This window comes from Rhinoderma darwinii, chromosome 4 (assembly GCF_050947455.1).
Source record: "Rhinoderma darwinii isolate aRhiDar2 chromosome 4, aRhiDar2.hap1, whole genome shotgun sequence".
NCBI classification, from domain to species: domain Eukaryota; kingdom Metazoa; phylum Chordata; class Amphibia; order Anura; family Rhinodermatidae; genus Rhinoderma; species Rhinoderma darwinii.
In genome coordinates this window covers 18,961,729-18,982,808 of record NC_134690.1, presented here as the reverse complement: position 1 = coordinate 18,982,808, position 21,080 = coordinate 18,961,729, and the positions used below count along the sequence as shown (strand labels likewise).

The 21,080-nt window shown below is 47.7% G+C and overlaps 2 non-coding genes across 2 annotated transcripts; both read right to left on the bottom strand.

Moving 5' to 3' along the window:
- Positions 1–15,400: 15,400 nt before the first annotated feature.
- Positions 15,401–15,472, bottom strand: TRNAA-CGC (transfer RNA alanine (anticodon CGC)). The gene has a single exon. It is a non-coding gene; the product is annotated as a tRNA-Ala (tRNA).
- Positions 15,473–17,556: 2,084 nt separating this feature from the next.
- Positions 17,557–17,628, bottom strand: TRNAA-UGC (transfer RNA alanine (anticodon UGC)). The gene has a single exon. It is a non-coding gene; the product is annotated as a tRNA-Ala (tRNA).
- Between the last annotated feature and the right edge of the window lie 3,452 nt (positions 17,629–21,080).

The following is a 21,080-nucleotide window of genomic DNA, read 5'->3' as shown; positions in this document are numbered from 1 at the left end:
CAAAGAAGATTTCTGAGGACCTCTAAAGAAAAGTTGTTGATGCTCATCAGGCTGGAAAAAGTTACAAAACATCTCTAAGGAGCTTGTACTCCACCAACCACAGTCAGACAGATTGTGTACAAATGGAGGAAATTCAAGACCATTATTACCCTCCCCAGGAGTGGTCGACCAACAAAGACCACGCCAAGAGCAGGGTGTATAATAGTCCACAAGGTCACAAAGAAGCCCAAGGTAACCTAAGCAACTAAAGGCTTTTCTCACCTTAGCTAATGTTAATGTTCTTGAGTCCACCATCAGGAGGACACTGAACAACAATGGTCTGCACTTCAGGACTGCAAGGAGACATTTTCTGCACAATAGGAGAAATTTCCTGCTCTCCTATTGTGCCCCCATATAGTAGTTAGGGCCCCTTTATGCCCCCATAGTCATGTCCCCCATTGTGTCCCAATGTTAGTTAGGTCCCCATTGTACCCACATATAGTAGTTAGGCCCTTTTTGTGCCCCCATGTAGTAGTTGGGCCACTTTTGTGCCCCTATATAATAGTTAGATCCCCTTAATCGTATTGAGACGCAAAATAAAGTCAAGTTGTTAAAGTCAAACCTCAAGGGCTTGTCCCCACACTACCATTTCCATTGGCTCTGTATGAGTTTACGCCCACCAATACGTCATTCCGAGATTATATAAGGGGTTGGTTTGGAGTACACCGCTATTACATAGTTACATAGTTTGTACGGCTGAAAAAAGACACATGTCCATCAAGTTCAACCAAGGGACGGGAAAAGGGAAGGGAAAAATTTCTACACATAGGAGCTAATATTTTTTTGTTCTAGGAAATTATCTTTGCCTTTTTTGCAGCCATCTCCTGTCCCTGCTGTGACGGCTCCTGCGGTGACTATTCCATAGATTCACAGCTCTTACAGTAAAGAAGGCTTGTCGCCTCTGCAGGTTGAACCTTTTTTTCTCCTTTTTTTTAGCCCCATTTAAACCCCTGAAGACGCTACGTTGGTAGCGAAACATATCGGGGGGAGGCTTTTTCTTTCATTTTAATCTCAACGCTTAGCTGATAGATAGAATTCAATGTATATAGAGTCAGTTTTAGTATAGCGCTCCGCAACAGCTGGCCCTAACACTCGTACACCGGGTTCCTTTCGACCAAGTGCATTTGACAACGTGCCATACTAACTAGTTACTGTCAGCTAGCGTTGGCTACTTTTAATTGTGTGGTTCTTATTGTGAGTTTATAAGTATCTAATAAAAGTAATATTTTAGTACCAACTTTATTCAGGTAGCCGGAAAGGGTATGTTTTATTTTGCCTAATGGCAAATTAGTAATTCGTTGAATAATTTCAATGCCTGCCGGCTGCTAGGGTCTTTCTTTTGTTCTAGTATTATCAATAGGGTTAATCACCCTCAATTTTGGAAATTGAGGATATTCAAACTTTTAATTCAACACCTGAGTTTAGTAATTGCGTAACCAAACTACAAAAAAATATGGAGAGAGATGAAGGACAGGAAACACCGTAAATATATACGAGATCGTAGAGACTTTGACACAGGGCAAGCTTACACCTATCGTACACGTACCTTTCCCATCCCTAATCGAAAAATTTGATTCACTCTCCGAGTCTGACATTTCAGGCACTGACGATTCTAGACCACCTTTTGAGGACAATAGATCGGGGACTAAACGTAAAACTAAAAACAGGAGATATAATCCATCTAAGAGAACATACCATCTAAAACAATAAAGTCCACATGCCCTGGGGTTCCTGCCCAGCGAAGTTCGTCTATAGCTTCCTTCTTGGCTCCCTCTACCTGTCTCTTCTTACCTACATGGTTTATGACCAATATACCAACAATTCCCTCTACATTCGGGACAAATGTAGGCCCAAATGGGATGAATACACTAGGCTTGACTGGTACTGTGAATATTCCAACCGGACCCAGCAATTCTTTCCCTTTTTTAGGACCACCCAATATACAATGGAGTCAGGGCAAATAGTGGTACCTTATATGTAGAATCGTAGTATCAAAGAAGATGAAAGGCAGATTTGTCATCTTTCCTCTGTCCGGCTGAGCTCTTTTCAGAAGGAACTTTTACAGAAAGGCTTATCCTACACCCCTACTCCTGCCTAGATGAGTTCATCTGAACAAAGGATATTCATCTATTTACAAGGAAGCTTTCCCTGCATAAACACTTTAAGTGAAATCTACCTAATGGCGGAACTACTAATAGCGATGAATCAAGAGCCCTTCGAGATCTTGAAGACTTACTAAACGAAAATGAATTTGTAACAGTTACAGCTACTGGTCGTACTGTCACGTATGACACCTCCTTTTTCACAATATGGACATATTGAAATTTTTGGCAAGCTGGTCGGTGCAGATCTACGGAAACTCAAATACTCTAAAACGAACGTTTTTGGCAATCTAAGTAAAATCTAGCAAGTAGCCTTAGATGAACTTTTCAAAAACGAAGGCATAATCCTAAAGCCATCTGACAAGGGGGGTGTTACGTTGGGTTCGTGGACTCACTGTAGCGTACCGTCTTGGCGGTATGGCAGCTGGCCAACAGGGTGCAGGAAACAGTCTATAGTTCGTATAGGGTACCTGTGGCTGCTCGGAAAGTAGTGAGGCTGGCTCGGCTGGGACTAGGCAACAGGCAGACGCCAGGTGTGGTGTAGCAGGACAGGCGTGGTATGCAGCACAGCACGACTACAGCTCAGCACGGCACTTGACCACGACAGCACGGGATACAGGATACAGGTACAGGAAACACTGGGAACTGGAAGACACTAGGAGACCATTTGCATAGACAAACTAGGATATGACAAATAACGCTCAGGCATGGGGAGAAGGGGCTGGGACCTTCTTATAGCCCAGGGTGCTATCAGCTTAATCTCCCACCTACGTGCGCTTTGGCTTCTTAAGTCTGGACTGAGCTCGCGAGCGCACCCTGGTGGTCACTGTAGAACAGGATGGCCGTATGTTCAGACATCTCTGAAGAGAAGGGCATCGACTGGATGGAAGGAGTTCGTGGTCAGAGACCACGGACGTTACAGGTGGCAACATTGTGATCATGGACCGGGACGATTACGTCCATATGGCCCGTAGACTCTTGGTGTAGTGACGGGGGTGGGGAGACAGACAAGTGAGCTCTAATCTACCCACCACTCAGTCCCTGCCTACTTGCAACGACCCGCCCTAGGCGACGGGGTACAACTGGGCGACGGTCCCTACGCTCAATAAGTGCACCACAGACAAACAGACAAGGGTACACAGAGCTAGGGGGAGAAATGGCAGTTGCCCATACCGTGAGCAACAAGAGAAGTAAACAAGCCGAGTCAAACCAGGAGTGTACGAGGTACCAAACGCAGAGCAGGAGAGTAGTCAGCAAGCCAGGGTCAATAAGAAGCAAGGACAATGGTACAAGAAGCTGCAGCAGGGCCAGGAAACCAAACGAGAAGAATCACAAGCAAAGGAGGAACAGGAAAGGCAGGTATAAATAGACAAAGGGCGGGAGCTAGCTCCGTCTGGCCAGGCTGTGATAGGTTCTCCCACTCCTAAGCCTGCCACCCTGAGTGGTGGAAGATGGAGTCAGTCTCACAGACATAGAAGCAGGTGCAGACTGATTATCTATGGGCGTTAACCCCGAAGCTGTGCCTGGCAGATCCTTTACAGTACCCCCCCCCCTTTTATGAGGGGCCACCGGACCCTTTCTAAGTGGACCTAGTTTACTGGGGAAACGAAGGTGAAACCTCCTGACCAATATCCGAGCGTAAACATCCCGAGCGGGTACCCAAGTCCTCTCCTCAGGCCCGTATCCTCTCCAATGGACCAGGTACTGGAGGGAGCCTTGGACCATCCTGCTGTCCACAATCTTGGCCACCTCGAATTCTGCCCCCTCAGGGGTGAGAACAGGGACCGGAGGTTTCCTCGAGGGAGCCAAGGACGGGGAGCAGCGTTTAAGGAGGGAGGCATGGAACACGTCGTGTACTCGAAAAGATGGGGGCAACTCCAGTCAGAAGGAGACAGGATTGAGGACTTCAATGACCTTGTACGGCCCTATAAACCGGGGAGCAAACTTCTTTTTTTTTTTTTTTTCTTTATCAAAGATTTTTATTTTGAAAGTATAACAATACATAAACATTTCACGGTTTGTGCAAAAAAAATAGAAATTTGCACGCAGTGCAATACATTTCAATTCAATATCATAGTATAACAACAGTATGCATATATATATATATACATGTATAAGAACAACAGTAGAAGGTAGCCTCCCACCTATCAGAATTGAGTGATAAGAGAGATATAACGGCAATAACTGTACCATGTTCGCATCAAATCAGTGCAATAGTCAGGGAGACCGCCCCCCCAGTAAAGTGAGAAGTGACACATATAAGAGCACTTTTGAATATATGGACACACAACACATAACACCAGACAACAAAGGGAAAACACATACAGACAAAGCGCCTCAGGTAGGTAATATGATTTGTTCAGAACATTCCATCCAGCCAGAGAGGTAGATCAGCACCATCCCGGAATCCAGACCACACCATCCAAGTTTGGACGAAGAGCCCTGATTTGCCCCTATCAGCGGACAGCAACTCCTCCATCCTCATAATCCCGTTCACCTCCGTTACCCATTCCGCCAGGGACGGTACAGTATGCGACTTCCAGTGACGAGGTATCACCGTTCTCGCTGCGGTCAAGAAATGTCGAAAGATCCCCTCTTTGAGGTGTGGGAGTGATCCAGGAACCATAGAAAGCAAGCCTATGGAAGCCGAGGTCGGAATCTCAGTATGGAAAAGCTTGTTGCCTAGATCAAAAATCTTTCCCCAAAAGGGACGTAGCATGGGACAGTCCCACCAAATATGCAACATAGTTCCAGGAGCTCCCCCACACCACCAACAATCAGCAGACACCTCAGGGTATAGCCTATGTAACAAGGTCGGACAACGGTACCACCTGGTAAGTATTTTGTAATTCTTTTCCTGGGCAAAACAAGACATCGGTAACTTATGGGCTAAAAAGAAAGCGGTGCCCCACTCCTCTTCAGAGTGTCTAACCCCCATTTCCTCGTCCCATGCGGCAGTGAAGGATAATTGAGAAAAATAAAATTTTGGCAGAAGGATCCCATGTAGGTGGGACAACACATGAGAAGGGGCTGTGGGCAAGGACAAGTAGAGTTCCAGAGGAGTCTTATCCTGTAGTAATACCAGACAGTCACCCATGGAAGAGAGATAGGACCGCAACTGCAAATAGCACCACCAAGTTGACCGCCTCCCCGGGCAGGCAGCAGATACATCAGTCATTGGCAACATGGCACCGTCTGGAGTAAGGGTCTCAGACAAACATCCACCATTTCCTCTCTCCCAACAGAGGAATGTATCAACACCCTCCGCCGGAGGGAAAGAAGGATTATCAAATAGAGGAGTCAAGGGACCCGGGCGATGAACAAGGCCCGCAGTACCCAGGATCCGTTTCCATACCATGAGAAACTGACGTGACGTGTGAGGAAAGGTAGAGAGAGAGTTTGTCTCTGAAGGACTGACAGCCACGGCAGAGAGGATAATGCAAGAGGAGACATAGCCTTTTCAATGCGCACCCATTGCTTACCTGTTTCCGAACGGAACCAATCCACTACTCTCATAATTATCGCTGCTTGATGGTATCGTTTAAAGTCTGGGAGACCCGCGCCCCCATCTACTTTTGACCGGCTAAGGACAGCAAACCGGATACGAGGCTTAGAGGAGCCCCACACAAACTTGTTTATGGCCCTATGTAAAACCTGGAAAATACTGGATGGTACGGCAATAGGGACGGTCTGAAAGATATATAGAAATTTGGGCAAGATATCCATTTTAACCGCATTGATACGCCAAAACCACGACATGCGGTTCCCGCCGTATTCCGCCAAGTCCTTCATGGTACGCTGTAGAATGGGCGTATAATTCAGAGCATACAAATCCGACTGTTGCGTGGGGACATGTACCCCTAGGTATTTTAAAGATGTAGGTTGCCACCTGAACGGAAAAACCTGAGCGAGATGGGCAGCTAGAGGGTGATCCAAAGAGATATTCAAGGCCTCCGATTTAGAGTAATTGACTTTAAAGTTACATAAATGACCAAAGCACTCAAACTCCTCCGTCAAAGATGGTAAAGAAATCATGGGAGTTGTGATGTATACCAGGAGGTCATCTGCGTATAACGCCAATTTATGATGCTGTGAGCCAACGCGTATACCATTAATATTAGAGTTGTTCCGCAGTGCCACGGCCAGGTGTTCCATGACCAGAACATACAAAAGAGGCGAAAGTGGGCTCCCCTGTCTCGTGCCATTAGCAATAGACAAAGGATCAGATAATAGTCAGTTGACACGAACTCGAGCAGTAGGCCTTTGGTACAAGGCCATTATCCTATCCACCGTGGTGGTGCCAAGGCCAACCTGCATCAGGACACTGCGGAGGAACACCTTGTGCACTCTATCAAAAGCCTTTTTGGCATCTATCGAGAGTAAGCACATCGGTATCTTACGGGTTTGGCAGTATGACGTCAAAAGGAGGGTTTTATTAGTGTTATCCCGCGCTTCCCGACCACATACAAACCCCACCTGATCATCCACGATCAAGCCAGGCAGTAATGGCGATAAACGAGAGGCAAGCAACTTTGCGAAAAGCTTCACATCTACATTAATTAGCGATATGGGCCTGAAGTTTGCGCACACCGTTGGATCCTTGCCTGGTTTTGGTAGCAGAGTTATATGAGCCTCGAGGGATTGAGGCGCAAAGGGACATGAGGAGGACACCGAATTAAAAACTTTCGTCAGAAAAGGAGCCAATTGATCTTTAAATGCCTTTTAAAATTTGTTATTAAACCCATCGGGCCCCGGGCTCTTGCCCAAGGGTGACTCTCCAATAGCACGCCTCTGCCTGCATATCATGAAATTGGCCTTTAATATTGTATAGCGCCGAGTAATAGTGTTTAAAGCAGTCAGTAATACCAACCGGGTCATGAACCTCACCGCCCGAGGGAGATGAAATTTTAGGGATATATGACGCTTGTGTGCGGGGATGCAGCATCCGTGCCAGAGACCTACCGCATTTATCCGCATGTTTGTAGGAGTGCTTGCGCATCCGATCCCTGAACCGAGCGTGTGACTGGTCTATCAAAGAACGCAAGGATTCTCTCGCTGTAGTGAGCTCCGCAAAAATCTGTGCCTGGCAGATCCTTTACACTTGGATAATACTTCTACCTATACTATCCTAGACAGTAATCCTACAGACCAATTTCTCTTTGAGTTGCACCCCCTATTTATTGAGGCTACATTACAAGAACTTATCCCTCAAGATGAGTTTTAACGGAGGTTCAACCCTAATCTTACTTTAGCAACTTTCTACGCATTGCCTAAAATCCATAAAGCTTCTCGCCCAGTACCTGGCAGACCCATTGTCTCGGGCAGTGATAACCTCACACAGGGGATAAGTATGTACTTGGATGAAGTACTCTCACCCTTTGTCACAGCCTTACCCTCTGATTTGAGGGACACCAAGGACACTGTCACCAGGATCGAGGAGATCTCTGTTACACCCACAGATGTTAGAGTATCCCCCTCTTACACCCCCTCCTCTTGGGACCAGAATGAGACAGAAAACTCTTAATGAGGGTAGGAGCATTGAGATTCTCTTCTGGCTCCCAGGAAGTCTCTTCTGGACCAAACCCCCTCCAATCTACTAAATAAAAGGTTCTTCCTCTTACTTTTTTAATGTCCAGGATCTCCTTAACCTCAAAGGTGTCTGAAGGACCGCTGGAGGCAACCGCACGGCTAGGAGTCTTGGTAAAGCAGTTCAGAACCATCGGCTTCCGGAGGGAGACATGGAAGGAGTTGTGGATCTTGAGGGTAGGAGGCAGCCAAAGCTTGTAGGCAACAGAGTTGATCTGCTGTAGGATCTCCATGGGTCAGAGGAACCTGGGAGTAAATTTGTATGATGGCACCCTCAGTCGAATATTCCTGGAGGACAGCCAGACCTTCGTGCCAGGGAGAAACTGAGGAGGTTCTCTTCTCCTTGTGTCCGCCTTCCGTTTCATACGGTCGACCGCCAGGAGGATAGAGGATTGAGACTGCTGACAGATCTGCAGAAAGTCCAGTTGCTGGTACCTCGGACGTATCAAGCACTGGGAGAGGAATTCGTGGGTGTTGACCATAGACAATAAAGAACAGTGTATTCCTTGTGGACTCGCTGGTGTGATTATTGTATGAGAATTCAGCCCACGGGAGCAACTGCACTCAGTCATCATGCTGCTTGGAGATGAAGTGGCATAGGTAGTTCTCCAAGATCTGATTGATCCTCTCGACCTGACCATTGGACTGAGGATGGTAGGCAGTGAAAAGTCCAACTTTACACCTTGGAGTCCACAGAGGGCACTCCAGAACCTCGAGGTGAACTGAACCCCCCATCAGACACAATATGTTGCGGCAAGCCGTGCAGGTGGAAGATGTGTTGGATGAAAAGCTTGGCCAGTTGAGCAGAAGGAAGACCGGTCAGAGGAATGAAGTGGGCCATCTTCGAAAATCGATCCACCACCACCCAGACAGTACTGTATCCAACAGAGAGAGACATGTCAGTGATAAAGTCCATAGCTATATGTAGCTATATGCTGCCAGGGAGAATTGAGCACAGGCAATGGCTGGAGCAGGCCAGCAGGTCTGGAGTGAGCGACCTTGTTAGCTGCACACACTGAGCTTGAAGAAACAAAGTCCATAATGTCATTGGGCAGCGTGGGCCACCAGAAATGACGGACAATCAGATCTCGGGTCTTACGGGTCCCTGCATGACCTGCCAGTCTAGAGGAGTGTCCCCAGTGGAGGATTCTCCCTCTGTCAGCCAGGCGCACAAAAGTCCTCCCTGGAGGAATGTCCCCAACTTGCAGGGGGTTGACAGACACAGTGCGATATGGATCAATAATGTTCTGTGGAATTTCCATGGTATCTTCTGTCTCGAAAGACCTGGACAATGCATCGGCCCTCACATTTTTCTCTGCCGGGCGATAATGGAGCTCAAACTGGAACCTGGTAAAGAACAGCAACCACCTGGCCTGACGAGGATTCAGCCATTGGGCCATCTGTAGATAGGTGAGATTCTTGTGGTCCGTAAAAATTAGGATGGGATGATCTGCGCCCTCTAGTAGATGTCTCCACTCCTCCAGAGCCAATTTGATGGCCAGTAATTCCCAATCCCCAATCGAGTAGTTGCGTTCTGCGGAAGAGAAGAGCTTAGAGAAATATCCATATACCATTGACTTGCCCTTGGAACCTCTCTGAAACAGGAGTGCACCAGCACCGACAGAGGAGGCGTCTACCTCCAATGAGAACTGTAGAGAAACATCTGGATGATGGAGGATAGAGACTGACGTGAAGGCACTCTTCAGGCTATTGAATGCGGACTCTGCCTTAGGAGTCCACACCTTGGCGTTCATGCCCTTCTTGGTGAGGTTAGAGATAGGAGATGTCTGTGAGAAGTTTTGGGATGAACTGTCTGTAAAAATTGGCGTATCCAAGAAAGTTCTGTATGGCCCTCAAGCCCTGAGGGCGTGGCCATTCCAGGACGGACTTTACCTTTTCAGGATCCATCTCAAGACCTCGATTCGAGACGATGTAGCTGAGTTAGGGTAGAGCATCTCTCTCAAACACGCACTTCCCCAACTTAGCGTACAGACGATTCTCCCTTAATCGCAGCAAAACCTGACGGACATGTCTCTGATGAGTCAAAGGATCTGGAGAAAAAATCAAGATGTCATCAAGATAGACTACTACACAAACATAGAGGAGGTCACGGAAGATGTAATTAACAAACTCCTGTAAGACCGCGGAAGCATTACACAGGCTGAAGGGCATTACTAGATATTCATAGTGTCCATCATGGGTGTTAAATGCAGTCTTCCATTCATCACCCCAGCGAATCCGGATTAGGTTGTAAGCCCCACGCAGGTCTAGTTTGGAAAAATCTTGGCACCACGTATACGATCAAATAGTTCTGAGATCAATGGCAACGGATACTTATTTTTCACCGTGATCTGGTTGAGACCCCGGTAGTCGATACAGGGACACAGAAAACCATCCTTTTTCTTGACGTAAAAGAACTCGGCTCCTGCCGGGGAGGACGATTTCTGTATGAAGCCCCGCTCCAAGTTCTCTTTAACATAGGCGGACATGGACAGAGTCTCTGGTAAGGAGAGAGGATGTACCCTACCACGGGGAAGGGATACACCAGGTATCAGCTCGATAAGGCAGTCATACGCCCAGTGTGGGGGGCAGCATCTCCTACTCCCTCTTGCTGAAGACGTCCGAAAATGCAGCATAATGACCAGGCAATTCTGCCGATGACTGATGCAGAGAAGGCTGAGCCAAACGAATCTGTCCCAGGCAACGGTTTGCGACACTTGGGGCCCCACTGCCACTGGAGAACCTCTCCAGAGTTCCAGTCCAGGACTGGTGCATGTAATCGGAGCCAAGGCAGGCCCAGCAGCACGGGGTTAACGGCCTTGGACAAGACAAAGAACGATAACAGCTCGGAGTGGAGAGCTCCCTCTTGGAGCCTCAGCGGCTTGGTCACAGCTATAACTGGGTCTGGCAGAGGTAGTCCATTTACTGATGCAACCGTCAACGGCCTCTCCAGAGGGGTAGTGGCTAATTGAAGAAGATCCACCAGGTCTCTAAAAATGAAATTAGCAGCGGATCCAGAGTCCAGATACGCAGAGACCCGATGCGTTGTCTCGCCGGACACTATGGTCACGGGTATGGACAATTTAGACGGAAGTCATTTTTTAGCCAAGGTTGTCTCTCCTAGCAACCCTAGGCTTTGGGACTTTTCGGGACACAGATGCACAAGATGGCCTCCGAGGCCGCAATATAGACAGAGTCCCGAAGTGCGTCTGCGTTGTTTCTCCTGGGTAGATAGCTTACACTGGTCCATCCTCACAGACTCCTTAGGAGGATCGGCCCCTGAGGACAGCAGAGGTTGCTGCAAGGGTGGGACCGGACTAGGAAGGCCTCCCTCCCGACGAGCTTCTTGGAGGCGTTCTCGGATCCTCATATCAATCCGGGCGGACAGAAGAATGATGTCATCCAGGGTAGACGGTAGATCTCGGGCGGCAAGCTCATCCTTAATCTTAGGCGACAGTCCCTGCCAGAATGTAGCCACCAGGGCCCCATTGTTCCACAACAGTTCTCCCGCCGGGGTGCAGAAGTGGATGGCGTACTCGCCCACGGAGGTCTCTCCTTGTCGTATGTTTAGCAAGGAAGCCGTTGCAGATGAGACCCGTCCAGGCTCCTCAAACACCATGCGAAAAGTCCGGAGGAAGCCCTGGAAGTCACGGGTCTCTGGTCCCTGCCTCTCCCAGATAGGATTCGCCCATGCAAGAGCCTTGCCAGTGAGGAGAGAGTTGATGAAAGCGACCCCCTCCGCCATCAGACGAAAATGCCCTTGCATACACGCTGAAGTGGATCTGGCACTGGTTCAAAAATCCACGACAGGTACCTGTGTCTCCATCATAGCGGTCAGGAAGTGGCAAAGAAAAACGGGGATCAACACTGCCAGGAGGTGTAGTCTGAGGATCAACACTGCCAGGAGGTGTAGTAGGAGGAACGGCAGCTTGTGCCTCCTGCTGACGTGCGAGATTGTTCAAGGCCTGGGGGAGTTGGTCCTGTTAAGACCGGAGGTCCAGCATATCCGCCCACATGTCTTGTGACGTCATCTTGATCTTGGATCGACCAGCGGGGTCCATGGCCTGAGAGTACTGTCCCATTGGGTTCGTGGACCCACTGGACCGTACCGCCTTGGCGGTATGGCAGCTGGCCAGCAGGGCGCAGGAAACAGTCTACAGTTCGTATAGGTACCTGTGGCAGCTCGGACAGTATCAAGGCAGGCTCGGCTGGGACTAGGCAACAGGCAGAAGCCAGACGTGGTGTAGCAGGACAGGTGTGGTATGCAGCACAGCACGGCACTTGACCAGGATAGCACGGGATACAGGTACAGGAAACATTGAGAACTGGAAGACGCTAGGAGACCATTTGCATAGACAAACTAGGATATGACAAACAGTGCTCAGGCATGGGAGGAAGGGACTGGGACCTTCTTATAGCCCAGGGTACTCTGGGAGCAATCAGCTTAATCTCCCACCTGCGTGCGCTTAGGTTTCTTAAAGAGGCTCTGTCACCAGATTTTGCAACCCCTATCTGCTATTGCAGCAGATAGGCGCTGCAATGTAGATTACAGTAACGTTTTTATTTTTAAAAAACGAGCATTTTTGGCCAAGTTATGACCATTTTTGTATTTATGCAAATGAGGCTTGCAAAAGTACAACTGGGCGTGTTTACAGTAAAAGTACAACTGGGCGTGTATTATGTGCGTACATCGGGGCGTTTTTACTTCTTTTACTAGCTGGGCGTTCTGACGAGAAGTATCATCCACTTCTCCTCGGAACGCCCAGCTTCTGGCAGATCACGCTGTGACGTCACTTCCCCAGGTCCTGCATCGTGTCAGACGAGCGAGGACACATCGGCACCAGAGGCTACAGTTGATTCTGCAGCAGCATCAGTGTTTGCAGGTAAGTAGCTACATCGACTTACCTGCAAACGCCGATGCTGCTGCAGAATCATCTGTAGCCTCTGGTGCCGATGTGTCCTCGCTCGTCCGACACGATGCAGGACCTGTGAGTGACGTCACAGCGTGATCTCTCGAGAACACGGCTGTGTCTGCACTGCCAGAAGCTGGGCGTTCTGAAGAGAAGTGGATGATACTTCTCGTCAGAACGCCCAGCTAGTAAAAGAAGTAAAAACGCCCCGATGTACGCACATAATACACGCCCAGTTGTACTTTTACTTTTCAACACGCCCAGTTGTACTTTTGCAAGCCTCATTTGCATAAATACAAAAATGGTCATAACTTGGCCAAAAATGCTCGTTTTTTAAAAATAAAAACGTTACTGTAATCTACATTGCAGCGCCTATCTGCTGCAATAACAGATAGGGGTTGCAAAATCTGGTGACAGCCTCTTTAAGTCTGGACTGAGCTCGCAAGCGCACCCTGGTGGTCACTGTGGAACAGGACGGCCGTATGTGCAGACATTTCTAAAGAGAAGGGCGTCGACTGGATGGAAGGAGTTAGTGGTCAGCGACCACGGACGTTACAGGGGGCAACATTGTGATCATGGGCTGGGACGATTACATCCATATGGCCCTTAGACTCTTGGATGATACTTCTACCTATACTATCCTAGACAGTAATCCTACAGACCAATTTCTCTTTGAGTTGCAGCCCCTATTTACTGAGGCTACATTACAAGAACTTATCTCTCAAGATGAGTTTTAACGGATGTTCAACCCTAATCCTACTTTAGCAACTTTCTACGCATTGCCTAAAGTCCATAAAGCTTCTCGCCCTGTACCTGGCAGACCCATTGTCTCGGGCAGTGATAACCTTACACAGGGGCTTAGTATGTACTTGGATGAAGTACTCTCACCCTTTGTCACAGCCTTACCCTCTTATTTGAGGGTCACCAAGGACACTGTCACCAGGATCCAGGAGATCTCTATTACACCTACTACAATGATAATGAGTATCGATGTAGAGTCCTTAGGGTATGTTCACACGCACTAATTACGGACGTAATTCGGGCGTTTTTGCCCTGAATTACGTCCGAAAATAGCGCCTCAATAGCGCTGACAAACATCTGCCCATTGAAAGCAATGGGCAGACGTTTGTCTGTTCACACGAGGCGTAATTTATGCGCCGCTGTCAAATGACGGCGCGTAAATAAACGCCCGCGTCAAAGAAGTGACCTGTCACTTCTTTGGTCGTAATTGGAGCCGTTATTCATTGACTCCAATGAATAGCAGCGCCAATTGCGTCCGTAATAGACGCGGCGTTCAAGCGCCTGCACATGCCGTTATGGCTGAAATTACGGGGATGTTTTCAGGCTGAAACATCCCCGTAATTTCAGCCGTTACGGACGCCCTCGTGTGAACATACCCTAATATACTAACATGAAACACAATCTAGGTTTGGTGGCTATACAATATTTCTAAGTACTTCGACATGCACATTACCAATGTCGATTGCAACTCTGTTGCACTTTCTATTCCTAAGTCCACTGACATGCGCACCATTCTCCGTATTGACTAGCTAGATGTAGAGTCCTTTTTGATACTTTGAGATTTCTAAGTATCTTGACATGCGCAGTAACAGCATTTCGGTACTTATACTCTAGACGCAATGTTCTGCATCAACACGCAGGCGCACGGTTCTCTTCATTGATTGGCTAAACTCAGATACTCTCTGATTGGACAGATGACCTGTATGTCTTTTTTCTTATGCCCTTGTCCCCACACTGCCATGTCCATTGGCTCCTTATGAGTTTACGCCCACCAATACGTCACTACGTAGTTATGTAAGGGGTTGGCATGGAGCACGCCGCTATTAGCCCCATTTAAACTCCTGAAGAGGCTTTTTTTGTAGCGAAAAATGTCGTGGAGGCTTTCTCTTTTGTTTGTATCTCAACGCTTAGCTGATAGATAGAATTCGATATATATAGAGTCAGTGTTAGTATAGTGTTTCACAACCGCTGATCCTAACACTCGTACACCAGGTTCCTTTCGACTAAATCCATTTAGCAACGTGCCATACCAACTAGTTACTGTGGCTACTTTTAATTGTGTGGTTATTATTGTGAGTTTATAAGTATCTAATAAAAGTAATATTTTAGTACCAACTTTATTCAGGTAGCCGGAAATCAGGGTATATTTTTTTTTACCTAATGGCAAATTAGTAATTCTTTGAATAGAGGCTGTGAGGAGGCTCCACCTCGGGAGAATCACTGCTGTTACCTCCCACTTGGCTAGTATAACCTAATTTACATATTTAGAAAAAAGCTCATAACTTTTAAAATAATAAACTTTTTGGGATACAATTTTCACTAGTATTATCAGTGGGACAGCGACTATCAGATTAGCTACAAGATAGGGCATTACTAAACTAGTGACAGAGCCTCTTTAATTTACAACAGCTATCAAATTTCTTCCAAATTCTAGTATAGAACAAGTCTGGGGAAAGGTTTGGACTGCCTGCGCACATAACAGAAAAATCTGTCAAAAAAACCACAGCGTGTCCACAATAAAGTCCACATGTTACACATGCAAATTTTGCAGCAGAATTTGTTGTGGATTTTACTGCTGATTTCACCAATCTCATTAAAAGTTGTGAAATCCTCTATGAAAATCTGCAGCAGAAATTGAAATATTTCAGATTTTCAATCAGAACTATTCCACAGTATGTACATGAGCTGAGATGATAAATTATTTCAAATTGCAAAACATCTGCATTTACCCCTTTTAAAACATGGAGATGCCGGGGATTGAACCCGGGGCCTCATACATGCGAAGCATGCGCTCTACCACTGAGCTACATCCCCTTTCTTGTGGTAAACCAAATCATCCTATACCATCCAGCTATAGTAGGGAATTCACAGCTGAAACTGAATTTCTTCAGTCATACACAGTGGAGTCCCATTATTATAGGCAGCAGCTAATATCCAGAGTAACCGCCATGTGCAGCATGGACAGCAGCTAGATGGGCGGGGAGTGATCAATATGGTGGTGGTCTCCGGTATCTGGAGCCGTGCTGACTGCAGAACATCCCACATTAACTGGAGGGAGCGTGGGGGAGAATCCATAGACACGAACAAGAAGATCAAGGTCCCAGAGATGCTCAATTAGGTTCAGGTCTGGTGAATTAGGGGCCAGGGAAGTACTTGGAAGTCTCGGTCGTGCTCTTCCAACCGCTGTCGGACATTTCTAGCCGTGTGACATGTCGCATTGTCTTTATTGAAGATTCCATTTGCCCCAGGGAAGACCATCAGCATGTATGGGGGGATGTGATCTGCAACGATGGATTCATACCCAAATCGGTTCAGAGCCCTCCACATGGATGAGTGACCCCAGAGAATGCCATTAAAAACTTCCCCCAGACCATAACGCTGCCGCCACCGGCTTGTGTTCTTCCAGCAATGGTTGCCGGATGTTTGTTCTCTGATGTTTTGCACCTGACACGCCAATGTCCATCCGTTCCTTGAAGCAGAAAACGTGACTCATTGGAGAAGACAACCCTCTACCAATCATCGGTGGTCCAATTCCGATACTGACGTGCAAACTGAAGTCTTTTTTTCCGATGCACCTTTATTACATAGGAGCAGTGACCATCCGTCTGCTCCGGAGCACCATACGCAGTCGGGTTCGCAGAACTGTTTTTTTAGACACACGTTTGGTAGCCCTCTGGTTCATTTTCACATTGAGCTGCTTCACTGTAGCGTTTCATTCGGTTCTCGCGCACCTTCGTAGCCGACGTTTCTACAACGGTTATTCCCAATGGTGCCATTTGTCCACTCATGATACACTTTCACCACGCAAACAGTTCACAAAGTGCGCTGTTTTAGAAATACTGCCAACCTTGGCCCGAAAGCCAGTAATTATTCATTTTTGCAACTCTGATAAATCGCCCCTTTTAACCATGGCAACAACGAGTGATATGTATTCAGACAGCCTATCGCACACCTTATACACCCACCAAGCCAGCACATGCTACATCACTTCCTTTATGGTCTACGTGCTGCCGACGTCAAAAGTAGGAGGTGGTCATTCAGTAAATAGGTCCCCTTGGTGCCCGCCATATAGTAGTTGGGGCTAATTTGTGCCCCCATATAGGAATAAGGTCCCCTTAGTACCCCCATATAGTAGTTAGGTCCACTTTGTGCCCCCCATATAGTAGTTAGGTCCCCCTTTGTGTTCCAATGTTAGTTAGGTTCCCATTGTGCCCCCGTATAGTAGTTAGGCCCCACTTTATGCCTCTATATAATAGTTAGAACCCACTTTGTGCCTCCATACATTAGTTAGGCCCTCTTTGTGCCCTTCGTATAGTAGTTAGACCCCTTTGTGTTGCACCTAGAGTAGTTAGGCCCTCTTTGTATCCTGATATAGTTGTTGGCCTCCTTTGTGTCCCTATATAGTTGTTAGGCTCCCTTTGTGCCGCCAATGTAGATGTTAGGTCCTCTTTGCCCCCCCCCCATTTGCGCCAATTAAAAAAACAAAAACTGACCCTACCCCGTTCCAACTATGAGCCGATAGGTCCTTAAATTAGTCAAAGAAAATAAATTGCGGCATTGCGGTACAGCAACTGGTGTGTTGCTGTACCGCAGATTTAACCTTCCTGACAGAGCCATATTATTCAAATCTCACTTATTGTGGTTATAACTCTGGAATGCTTTTACTTATCCAAGCGATTCTAAAATTGTTTTCTCGTGACCCATTTTACTTTATGTTAGTGGTAAATTTTAATCAAAACGTTCATGCCTGAAGAAGGGGCCTCTGTGCTCTGAAAGCTTGCATATAGAACTTTTATGGTTGGCCAATAAAGGTATCATACCTATTATACTTTTGTCTTTTTTGACACAAAAGTATTTAACATTTCATATTATCAGTATAAAAATGCCAAAACATGGAATGGAGATCCCGGGGATTGAACCCGGGGCCTCATACATGCAAAGCATGCGCTCTACCACTGAGCTACATCCCCCTTCTGACGCTAAGAAAATTTTATGAAAATCCAGCTAGAACATGCAATGTACAGCTGAACTCCCAGTTATATATGATATACTAGTCCTTCTCAATGAATTAGAATATCATAAAAAAGTTCATTTATTTCAGTAATTCAATTCAAAAAGTGTCTCTCATATATTCTATAGATTCATCACACACAGAGTGATCTATTTCCAGCAATTTTTTCTTTTAATGTTGATGATTATGGGAACAGTTACTGAAAACCCAAAATTTAGTCTCTCAGAAAATGTGAATATTATATAAGCCCAATTTCAAAAATTATTTTTAAAACCGAAATGTTGTCCTACTGAAAAGTATGTAAAGTATATGCCCTCAATACTTGCCTGGGGCTTCGACTCTGCATGAATTACGGCATCAATGCGGCGTGGCATGAAGGTGATCAGCCTGTGGCACTGCTGAGGCGTTATGGAAGCCCAGGTTGCTTTGATAGCAGCCTTCAGTTCATCTGCATTGTTGGTTCTGGTGTCTCATCTTCCTCTTGACAATACCTTATAGATTCTCTATGGGGTTTAGGTCGGGCAAGTTTGCTGGCCAATCAAGCGCAGTGATACTGTGGTTTTTGTATCTTTCGTCGCGCCACATCCACATTCTCCCTGATCGACTTTAAATTGTCAGACAACAACAATGTGGATGAGTATTCAAAAGGTCTAGGAAAACCATAACTAAAACCCTTAGTGATTAACCCTGCCTCCTGTGGTACTGCTCTAGCCACGGCTCCATCTTGTGGACCCTCACCGGCGTTCTCCGCTGAGCCGGAAGGAGGTGCCTTGAAGGGCTGCTTGCCTCTCCGGAAGCATCTAACCACCGAGTGAGTGCCCTTCGCATACGGAGCATTCATGTCTAAACTTGCAGGTAGCAAGGAACCTGCAATGACCCTCGTTATACAGCCAACAGGCTCCAGTTGCCCGTGCGGCCGCAGCTCCAGGAGCGACTCCCGAGGTAGCGGCCGCTTGCGGAAAGGGCCTTGTAGGCTTCCCTGTCTGAGCTAAAATCAGTTGTAGCCATACGTCCGTTGCCTTTGACGCCCAATTGATATCGGGCGTCACAGCCAACCTACGACGAAATTCTTCGTCATAGCGCCACCAGGCTGCACCACCGTGCAGCCTGTGCGCGCTAAATATTGTGTTAAAATACAGACTTCTCTGGGAAGCGCCAGGGTAGCATAACCCTGAAGTCAATTATTAAACGTTTTCGCCACCTTCACTTTCTTATCTGAACCTTTTTCAAATGTGCGCTCCTTATCGACCGTCACGTGTTCGACAGACACCAAGGACCAAATATCCACAAAATCATTTTTCCATATTTTCTCCTTGGTATCCGATGACAAGTGAGTCCCGAAGGGAGCCACACCACAAAACAGAGAGTCCCTAAATTTTAAATTAGACAACTCTGCTTCGTTCACCTACGGGGGATTATCCACCCCTGGCGGAACAGAGGCAGCAGCCGCTCCCTTATTCGCATTCAAACCACCCACCACGGCTATCAATACAGAAATTAAATCATTACTGGATAAAACACTTTTGTTGAGCCATGTGGTAGCGCATGTCGACTCACCCGGAGCAGAGGTCGTCGCGTCCACAGGGGCCATCCCCTCAGCTAACATCGGTGCTGGAACCGGAGCTTGGCTTGAACCTGGAATACAGGCCGTGGAATCCGTCCGAGACGGCTCAACCTGATCAGCAAATGGATGTTGTGTCACTGGCCGCCGACTGTGTCTCTGCCTCCTATCAACATTCTTGGAGGACTCCCGCGGGGATCGTGAAGAAGATGATGACGATGAAGAAGAGGAGGGTAAAACACTGGATGATGAGGATGAGGGCGTCTGCCATGGCGGCAATGTTTCTTACCACAACGTTTCCTCCCTCTACGCCGGAGCCTGCGCTGGACCTGTGGAAGAAAAAAGGGACAGAGCAGAGGACATGCAACCATTACCAGCATTCTCCCTGGAGCCAACATTCCGTGACAGATGTACGCACAGACCGACACCCTGGGGAAGGGAGCAGGGGGGAATAGCAGGTGACCGCTCAGCTCCGAGGGACCGTGGGAGAGCACCTCCATGCATATCTCCTTGCTCCTGGCCTACAACCAGCCTCCGCGCCTGCTCACCTCTCACCTGGGCTTTAGGACCCAGCGGTGTGGTGCGGGACCTAGCAAGTCTATTTTTCTGCTCCCCAGCTACTCCGGAGCTGGGCCTTGAAGAGGAAGGAGCTGCTGCCCATGTCCCTGCCAGCTCCAACAACCTGACGCAGGCCGCATGGTAAGCGACCATCGCCTCCAGATCAGGAGCCGCTACAGCCCCTGTCTGCTCCCGCTCTGGGCACGGAGGGGGAACTGCACCTACCTCCGCACGCTCCATAGCTGTGGGATCACGGGTGGTCGTCCCCTCTGAAGCGGCCTGCACCGCCCACCTCTGTGCACCATGCGGCGGTATAGAAGGAGGACAGACAGGGCGGGGGGAGGGTGGGATCACATCCCCCGCCGAGACATCGGAAGAAGGACGCCTCTGGGCCTGGCTGAGCGGAAGCCCAGGCCGGGAGAGTGTCCCCCGCGGCAGCGTTTGGACAAGGAGCCGGAGCAGGAGGACGGACATTGCGATGGGCAGGGTGACTGGGGCTGAGGCGGGAGGGGGGGGCGTGAAACACGCTGTGGCCTAACTCATGTAACTGGCTGCAGCTGCTCCGGGGCCGGATCTCTCACACCCATTTCTTGTCCTGCCAGCAGTGTCTCCAGCCAGGCCGTCCCTTGAGAAGCTACCCGCTGAGCTATGAGCCGCAGAAGTTCGTCAGCCATTACAGGTGAAGAAGGTGAAGAAAAATGGAGTCTCAAGTCTATCTCACCGCCCTCTTACCTTCCTCTCGCTGCAGCACAAGGTAAGAGGACGACCTGCCCATGAACCCTTCTTTTTATTAATATAATGATGGTTTCTCTTGGCTCAAATACCCACAAAATCTCTCTCAGACCGGAGCAGGCAAAACTAAATTGGGTATGATCCAACAAATACCCTAAATGACATATAAAAAGTACAGTTAAGTTTACCGCTCAGACAGTGCTGGTAACAGTCCAATATCATTCAGTATGGACTCTCTCCCAGAAAAATGCAGTGGACAATCCACAATCCAATGAGGGTGTGGATGGAAATTCTTATCCTTGTAGTTCCACCAAGCTCCTTATTGTCTCTCTCCACATTCAAAGAACTCCTGGTAGGAAAAGGATCTTATGTCTCTAATAGATGGAAAAAGGAAGACACATAGTGCAACATCCTCTGAAAAAAGATTGCTCCACGCCAAGTTTAATCCATACTCACAGAAGTAACAAGAAATAAAAGCATCAAGGTAAGTAAAAATCTTAAAAATTTCTAGGCGGCACGCCAAACACTCTCGCCCGACCCTGGATTTCGCTCTTCCGCCT